This window comes from Panicum hallii, chromosome 9, assembly GCF_002211085.1.
Source record: "Panicum hallii strain FIL2 chromosome 9, PHallii_v3.1, whole genome shotgun sequence".
Taxonomy (NCBI): Eukaryota; Viridiplantae; Streptophyta; class Magnoliopsida; order Poales; family Poaceae; genus Panicum; species Panicum hallii.
Genome location: NC_038050.1, coordinates 69852870 through 69862172, shown reverse-complemented (window position 1 = coordinate 69862172; position 9303 = coordinate 69852870).

Genomic DNA, 9303 nt, shown 5'->3' with positions numbered 1-9303 from the left:
TATTGGATTGCAACTTTATCGTGAAGTAAAAATCTTTAACTCAAGAACCAATTCACTCAAATCATTGCATATCATGTAGAATCAGTGACGCTCGACGACGGGATCTACGAGCTATTCCAGGAGCCCGAGCAGGGATCATCTGAGGACCCCGCGAACGTCGTTGAGGTGCTAACTGAAGCCCTGAACCAAGGTTCGGAAGTCTTTGACGCCTCTGACCCCAACCTTACCCAAGAAGGCAAGCCCCGGTGCATAACCCAGTATTTCAAATTATCGCACTTATACAGTTATTTATACATCTATATTCTGCATTAAGTCTAGGAGTTGAATTGGAACCCTAGATGTATGAATCCTAGTAACCTTTGTAATGTTCCTGAGTCCTTATCGACTAGATGCTCTGCTAATAGGACCGGCAGAAGTCGAGTGATTTTCTGTCACTCGCGCGATATAGGAGTTGAATGTTTACATTCTGCAACCACTATAAGGATGCTGGACGAGGGCATACACCGCCTTGAATTGGAAGGTTAACTCTTCTGTGTTGATAAAAGTTGTTAAGGTTGAAGTGTGTTGTAGCTGTGGTCAAGTGTTTGAAAGTATTAGCCACATGCCGTAAATATGGTACGCGGTAAGCCTATTACCTGATTGGCCCGGCAAATGGACTTAACCCCACCACTCGATTATTTTGGTTTTGTTGTACACTCCACCGACGTGTGGAGATACGTTCCGCAGGGCAGACGGGAGTACGGTCATGCAGTCGCGCTGCAGGGGTACATCCCGCACAAGATGTGCGTATGGTCCACAGTCGCTTGTGGTGGCCCTGATCCATAACCCGGAATATGATGGAAACGGTTGTTTGGAAAGTGAAGCTTTCCGAGCGTGTGAGTTAGGATCCCTTGCAAGGTTATCAAACTCGATTCAGAATCGTCCGTTTCTCGTGAAAATTGAGACTGCTTGCTCCTTCTACCACATAGAGTATGAACAGTAATCATTGATGGAATAATCTTGATGGATAATAATCTCTACCTTGATTGATTAGTATAGGTGCTACCTAGAATGATAATAAAACTAGAACTTGTAAGCTAAAACTTGAAAGTAGTTTTACTCTTTGTTGCTTTTCAGCAAAAGAACCCAGAACCACTCAGCCATCATGGTCTAGTTATGGGCTTGTATACCCAGATCCCGGTTAAGTCTTGCTGAGTATTAGCATACTCAGACTTGCTAATTTAATTTTCAGGTTTGACCTACGAACCCCAAATGGCAAGTCCTGCCTGCCCCTTTGATGTACCGTTTGGCTGGTCCGTGGAATGGGATCCGTTCCCGGCTAGCAGTGACCCTCCGGAGTGACACCATGTGTTGGGCTGAGCATGGTGTCAACCTTGCGACGTGTATTCTTTCTTCCGCTGCATCTTGAGCAGGCTGATGAGCTTGCTATTTAAACAATGGTTTGTATAACTCTACTTTAAGTGGGAACATGGTTTGTAATAACATTTATCTTCTGTAAATTAAAGTTGTGAGCTTGAGTAATATTGTGCGATTGTGAACTCGTCGTCGTGCGACGTAAACCTAACTCGATCATGTAGAACCGTGGTTGAATCGGGCGGTGACCCGACAGACCCAAGGATTGTTCCGTATGAAGTGCGTTGAGTTAGTATCACTTGCGTAGTGATGACTAGCGTGCTTGAGCCGGAATAATTCAGCGGATTGGTTCCGCCACTGATACCACCACAGACTGGTATCAGAGCTGAAGGTTACCGGAGCTACCACAGCTGGTACCTAAAGCCTAGGTTTACACTTACAATCGGTACTACGTCAGCTCTTAAAAATGTTTTTAGAATAAAACTAGCTTAACAAAAAGAGTTTACAAAATCGCGTTGGATCCGTTAAGGTTGGTGCATAGATCGTAACGCCCTAGGGGTTTATATGGGTACTATCAGGTGGCTATTAATATATATATATATATATATATATATGTGTGTGTGTGTGTGTGTGTGTGTGTGTGTATAGCCTGGCTCTGACTTGCAGCACTACTTTCTGTCAAAACTTACTTTCGAGCACAATCAAATCCTAGAATTATATGGTATATCTTGTTTCTCAACGTCGAGATGCAGAGGTAAGAAGGTAAGGATCCTTAGTCAACTGAGGGAGTTTGGTCTTCCCGTCGGTGATGCGAACCGAACGCTGTTTCTCAAGCAGTGGCTTACTTGAGATGCTGCCAATATATCAACGATTAGTTGATCATATTGGGAGTATATGGTTCGGCACAGTCTATGGTGATCGCTGTTCATACCCCCATTTTATACGGTACCACTGTGAATACGTTGCAGACGTAACGTATGCTAACGTCGTCCGTACGGTGGGAATTGTACGGATACTGTTTCTATAGTGAACAGTAATGTTTGGTAACGCTTTCATGTCGTGCTGCCATGAAAGGTTCATATTTCATAAATGTGGTTTTCTGCAGGTATGCTAACAACGATTAAGAGGATAAGACGGATAGGATCTAACGACTAGTTATTAGGGAGAGACGTAAATATTATGCCACTGAAACTAACCACATAAGTCCAAAGCTATTTGGCTGTTGTTTTCAGTTGTGAGGACGAGTAGAACGTGCATGCATAAACTATGAATCAAATTAAACAAGTTGAATGTAATGTTCTTAAGGGTTGTTAAGGACATCTAGGATGTGTTTATCCTGAGTACAGTCTTACTTTACCCCTTGAAACATTCCTTGAGTCGAGTATCTTAGTATCTATCTGATTTCCAGCCTTTGCTATTACCAGAATCGGTTGTCTCGTTCCATTTACCTTGTGAGTTCTTAGCAAGGTAGTTGTAATCTTACCATCTAAATTCTTGCTTCAGATGGCAGCTCCTCCAAACGTCTTCTGGGATCCGACAGGGCACCTTCACACCAATGTCTTGCACTGGGAGGGTTTTCCACGTCTTTTGTGGGAATCGCTTAGCTTGTTCTTCTACACCGAGCCCCCACAGTACGACGGTGTGGAGTATAGGGAGGAAGGAGTTCCTCGGTGCAGAGTCAGGATGACTATTCCTCAGCATCCGTTCCGCTCTTAGTGGCAACCCATCGAGGTTGATGTGGTTGGCTATCGCCTTGTTGACACTTTTGAGGCTGCAGCTTTGGAGGCCATCCACATGTTCTGCGATCAGCATCCCGTAGAGGTGGCCGGACATCCTATTGGCCTCTTCCCTGCTATAGACTCCAGCGACCCCGAGTGGAACTTCCGGATAACTCATTATGGCCACATGCTGGGAGATTTGGCCGAAGAAACACTCCGTGGTACCCTCAGGTTCATGAACGCCCAGCACCACTACCAGATTTTACTACGCCGCGGTATCAGCCAATTGACCAGCACCGCTCAAGGTCACTACCGGCATGCTGACTGACAGATCGCACAAGTAGAAGCGCTCCAAGCAATGGTCACAGAAAAGGAGGAGATCATCGCAGAGAAAAATGAAACCATTCTTCACCCGGAGGATCAGATCAACGAGAGTGATGCAACAATCACTCAACGCAACACCATCATCGAGTTCCTCCAGGAGCAGATCCATGACCTCATCCTTGAGGTGGATGATGCTTTCGCTCAGATCAATGAACTTCAGCATCAGCCAATACCTCCAGCTGTACTTGTGGCACCTGCAGGCGAAGAAGAAGTCCCGGAAGAAATTGAGGGAGTGTCTGATCTCGACTCCGAGCACGGAAACCCAGAGCCCAACCCTCAGCCAGATTACTCCTCTTTTGGCAGTCAGTCCTCCGTAGGCAACCTCGACAATTTTTAGTTCTTCAAATCGTCGATCTATCCCATGTAATTAGTGTAGTATAGAGTAGTATAGGAAGTGAGTAGCCTACCCAGAACCAGGGCCACTTGTTGTGTCATATGTGGCGTATGGACGTGTAGCTTGATCTTAGCAAACAGACCCTTTCCATGTAATATACTAAGGGTTACCAGTTCCTGCCTTGAATATAAGCTTTGAGCTTGATGTTTCATACCGATATCCTGGTACTCCAATGTGTTGTTTAAGCTGAATAAGTGGCTTGCATATCATATTCAACGGCAGTTATCTACTGAAAATGGGAGTAAGGAAATGTGCTAATGATGGACATCTCCCTTGTTTCAGATGGTTGGAGCTACGTGAGGTACTCCAGAGGGATTCCATCCAGACCAGGCTAGCGGTTCTCAGCAACCGCCACCAGCACCAAATCTAGCCGAGGTCATGGCACGCCAGACGGAGCTCATCAACCAGCTTGTACAAGCTCAGATGAGCCAATTTCGACGCCAACCTCGAGGACGAGATGAACATCAATCGGCTGGTTACCAAGATTTCCTCAGCACTCAGCCCCCATTGTTCCATAAGGCAGACGAGCCCCTTGATGCTGACGCATGGCTTCGCACCATAGAGTCCAAGTTCGCATTGCTATCTGCACCATGCTCAGATGCGAACAAGGCACTCTTCGCGGCTCAACAATTCCACGGTACCGCCCGCATTTGGTGGGACCACTACTACGCCATGCAATCGGCTGGTCATGTGGTTACCTGGGATGAATTCCGGACTGCTTTCAGAGCACATCACATCCCAGAAGGACTCATTGAGCGAAAGCTCAATGAATTTTTGACTTTGACCCAGGGCACCCACACTGTCATGCAATATGCACAGGTTTTCAATCACTTGTGCTAGTACGCGGGTTATCATGCGGACACAGATGCCTGTAAGCGTGATCGCTTCCGTCGAGGCCTCAACACCAAACTTAAGGAAAGATTGAGTCTGGTAAAGGCTGACAATTTTAACGAGCTGGTCAATATGGCCATTACTCTAGAAGATTGCATCTCCGCCCACCGGGCAGAAAAGAAACGGAAGACCCCCACTGGACCCTCAAATGCACAACCGCCAAGGTATCAGTTAGTCCAGAGCAATGCTACCCGAGCCCCGCCCCGGAACAATCCACCAGGCAGATGGGTAGCAGGCCTCCCCAACAGGCTCGATTCAACAGGCCACCGATGCCGCAACCCCAACAGCAATAGCAGGAAGGCCCAAGGCCGAGCTTTCCGCCGTCCAACCAAGGAAACAACAATAACCGTTGTTTCAACTATGGTAGCTCGTCCCATTTCATTCGGGACTGCCCTCAGCCCAGGAAGTCTTCCCAAGAGCAACCATCCAGCCAAAACAACAAGGGCAAGGGCAAGAAGCAGATGATGCAGGTCCGCCAGGGGAGGGTGAACTTCACAACACTCTCTGAGCTTCCCGAGGGTGCGCCCATAATGATGGGTACTTTCTCTATAAACCACTTACCCGTGATTATACTTTTTTGATTCGGGTGCGACTCATAGTTTTATCAGTTCCAAGTGTGCGACAAGAATAGGTATGGATTTCTATCCTGCTAATGGAGCCTATATGATAGCAACTCCTGGCGGTAAAATTTTATCCAATCAAATTTGTAGAAAGGTACCACTTCAGTTGGGTAGCAATCAGATAAAAACAGATTTGCTAGTATTGGACCTAGTAGGGATGGATGTCCTACTAGGAATGGATTGGATGACTAGGCACCAGGTATCACTAGATATCTCTTCCCGAGCTGTGGAGATAGATTCACCCCATCAGGGAACCACCATCCTCTATCTTCCACAACGGGAATGTGTCCACTCATGTGCCTATGTTGTAGAAGGGACTAAGCTTGAGGACATCCTGTTGTCTGCGAGTATCCAGATGTGTTTCCAGATGATCTACCTGGGATGCCACCGGACAGGGATATTGAATTTATCATTGAACTACAACCTGGCACAGCCCCCATCTCTAAGAGACTCTATCGTATGCCACCCAATGAACTGGCCGAATTGAAAATCCAACTCCAGGATCTTCTTGATAAGGGTTTCATTCGTCCAAGCGCTTCACCATGGGGTTGTCCCGCCCTATTCGTGAAGAAGAAGGACAACAGCCCTAGACTGTGTGTGGATTATCGTCCTCTCAATACGGTGACTATCAAAAATAAGTATCCTCTATCCCGCATTGACATTCTATTTGATCAGTTAGCCAGAGCTAGGGTATTCTCTAAAATAGATCTCCGCTCCGGGTTTCATCAGATCAAAATCAGGCCAAGCGATATTCCAAAAACGGCATTCTCTACCAGATATGGACTCTACCCCAAACAGCAACTCCTGCATGCCCCTTTGACGTACCGTTTGGCTGGTCCATGGAATGGGATCCGTCCCCGGTTGGAAGTGATCCTCCGGAGTGACACCATGTGTTGGGCTGAGCATGGTGTCAACCTTGCGACGTGTAGTCGTGTTTGTTTTTTTATTTCCGCTGCAACTTGAGCAAGCTGTAATATTTGTTGACCGATTTGTTGACCGATTTTATAACCGAATTGCTAGAAAATTTAATAATTGTTGACCGATTTGTTCACTGGGTTAACTGAATTGTATATTTGTGTACTTTCTCGGCATACCCTAAGTTGAAATCTTAGATCCACCGCTGGCAACGAGCACCCACCAGATGTGCTGTTCCCCCTCCTCCCTTCCTGCTGAATGAAACAGAGCGTTCCAAGCCCAAAAGTAACCTATTTGTATTAGGATCCAACCCAATTACAATACATACATTTATCATACGTACTAACTTGAGTTTTTTTTGCAGAAATTATCGGCCCGACTCGGCGAGACCCGTGACCTGGGCCCATGGGCCCCTTCTCCTCCCTCCCTGCTGGCTTTCTTTCTTTCCCGGAAACTGACGCCCTCCCACGGACCGTGTCCGTGCACCGGGTCCTCTGCACCTTCGTGGGCCTCTTCTCTAAGGCATGGAACCATTTGAAGACCAGGTCCACGGAAACGCGCGCACAGATGGGCCTCTACGTTTCCTCGAGTCGGTCCACGTGCTCCCGCGTAAATTACGAAGCCTTGCCACTGTGCGCCTGGGAGCAGGGGCGCTCGTGGACCCTCTGCCACTGAACCCTGGGCCCCCGTCCGTGTTCTCGCGAGCACGAGCGCACGTGGTGGAACGGTTGCAGCCAGCGAGGCGCCGCGGATATACCTGTACTTCTGGGCCGTGCCTAACGGGCCGGCCCACGGCCCGTAATTTTTGGCACAGCCGCGGCACGGCACGGACCAGAATAATTATGGGACCGGGCTGGCATGGCCCTATTTGTGGGCCGTGCTTGGGCCTCACTTCAAGCCCACAGGCCGGTCTGGTAAGGCCATATATCAAAGGCTCGCTAAAGCACATAAAAGGCCCATCAAAGCCCACTAATCCTGCCCCAATATAAATACCAGAGAGTCACCCAACCCTAACTCTAACCCTCGCCTGTCACTCATCCCCAATTCCCCACCCCACCCGACCACCCCCAAGGCCCCAACCCCAGCCGTCGCCCGCCCCCCACCCCTGCCGCCGGCCGCCGCCCGCCCCACCCGCCGCTTGCCGATGGCCCAAGGACAAGGAGACGGCGACATGACGACTCCGCCTCTGCCACGCATTACTAGTATTATTTCAATCTTCTAGTTCCAATTGATATGTTACTGTAAGCAGGAGAAGAGGGATACTTAAGTTCGACAAGAACTACAGCAAGTTTTAGTTGAAATGTATAGTTACTGTTTCTATAGTATAAAACTAATTCCGATTCACCAAATGTCACACCCTAAAATATTTAATTTTAGGATGTGAGTATCTTTTAGAGTGTATTCATCCATCTTTAGGGTTTTTCGAGAATTTTCCAGATTTTTCTGGTGATTATTCTCTTTTCCGTAGAGGAAATCCATTTATTGGAAAGTTCTAAAAATCTATCTCTCGAATTCCAAGTATTTTATTTGGATTCCTCGTATCCCAGATTACCTCCCGAGTTTTCCTCAGAAATTTTTGGGATTCTTTTGGATATATTTTTTGTGGTTTAAAATATTTATCTGGATTTTTCTAGATTTATTTTAAGCCTAGAAATATCTTTTGGAAAATGAAATTATTTTATTTTCATCTCGAGCTAGACTTAATTAATTTTGGGTCCAATTCACCCCAAGACTGTAGAACCATGCTGTTGAACTCGACCACCGCTTTAATCTCGTCGTCTTTCGAGTCCGCCATCAAAAAGTAGACTTTCTTCCTGAAGTTCAAATTCTCATCGTAGTCAGTACCGATCCGTTATATCACCATTCTCCCTTTTAACTATGTCGTATCCGACACCCTTTAATGCCCATTCGAGTTTCCCATTCTCTAATACTTCTCCCCGATCAAATCTCGCTCAAAACGAAATCGTGGCCCAACTTCGGCATTTTTCGGTGATACTTCGTTACCGTCAATATCAGCTCTGGCGACTAGCATCGTTGCTCTAAAAAAATACCCTAGACCCAACTCAATCTCGGCCAGCCGAGTATCCCTTGCTACCATCGATCTTCCTCGGCTCAATGGCCAGCCAATCGCTCCTCTCTCTTGTTGTTTCTCCCTATGAAATTGTGGTCCTACCTAACATGCCCCTTCTCTTCTTTTATTTTCACCGCAAGAGCCAGGCCATGTCGACTTGGTGTTCCCTAAGTGTGAACGTCTAGGATTCGATGGCCATGTCTGGACCGATCATGTGCGCCTCGCTCTTCGCGTGCCTGTGCCGCTCCTACCGACCAAGCCTGCTATCTCGTCGTTACAGTTTCAGACGTCGTCTTGACACCGGACGGCTCTTGTTGCTACCCTCGTCATGCCCTAGCCCGACCATCCGCGTTCAAGAAAACGTGCAGCCGCTCGATCTTTCTCTATCGCTATCTCTCTATCTCGTTCTATCCGCGATCGATCCTCTCTCTCAACCGGCCCATTGGTTTGCGCCGATGCGATTCCACCTCCCCATCTTTCTTCTTTCCGCGGCCTAGTTCAGCGCTCCAGACCAGCACCAAACGAACATGCTCGGTCAGCCCAGGCTCAGCTCTCGGCCCATGGCTGAAACTATTTCGGCTCATGACTGAGCCCCTCAGGCCCCCTTTGGAACGTAGGATAGGAAAAATGCAGGAACAGGAAAAACATAGGAATTGAGATGGTAGATGTTTTGAATCCTACAGGAATTGAAACCATAGGAATTGAGATGAGAATGCCTTTGATAGCACCATAGGAAAAATAAAGGAATCACCCTGCTTTGATTTTGAATTTGAAAGAAGCTACTAGCCGTTGCAGCAAGCTATCAGTTGCCTTGTATTTGCATGTTAGCCGTTGCCTTGCTAGCTAGCTGTTGCCTTACAAGACCGTTGCCTTTGTATGCCTTTATAAAGCACTAGCTTATATATTGCAACACAAAGAAGCGAAACTTGCTTCCTTCTTCAACAAACAAAGGCAATC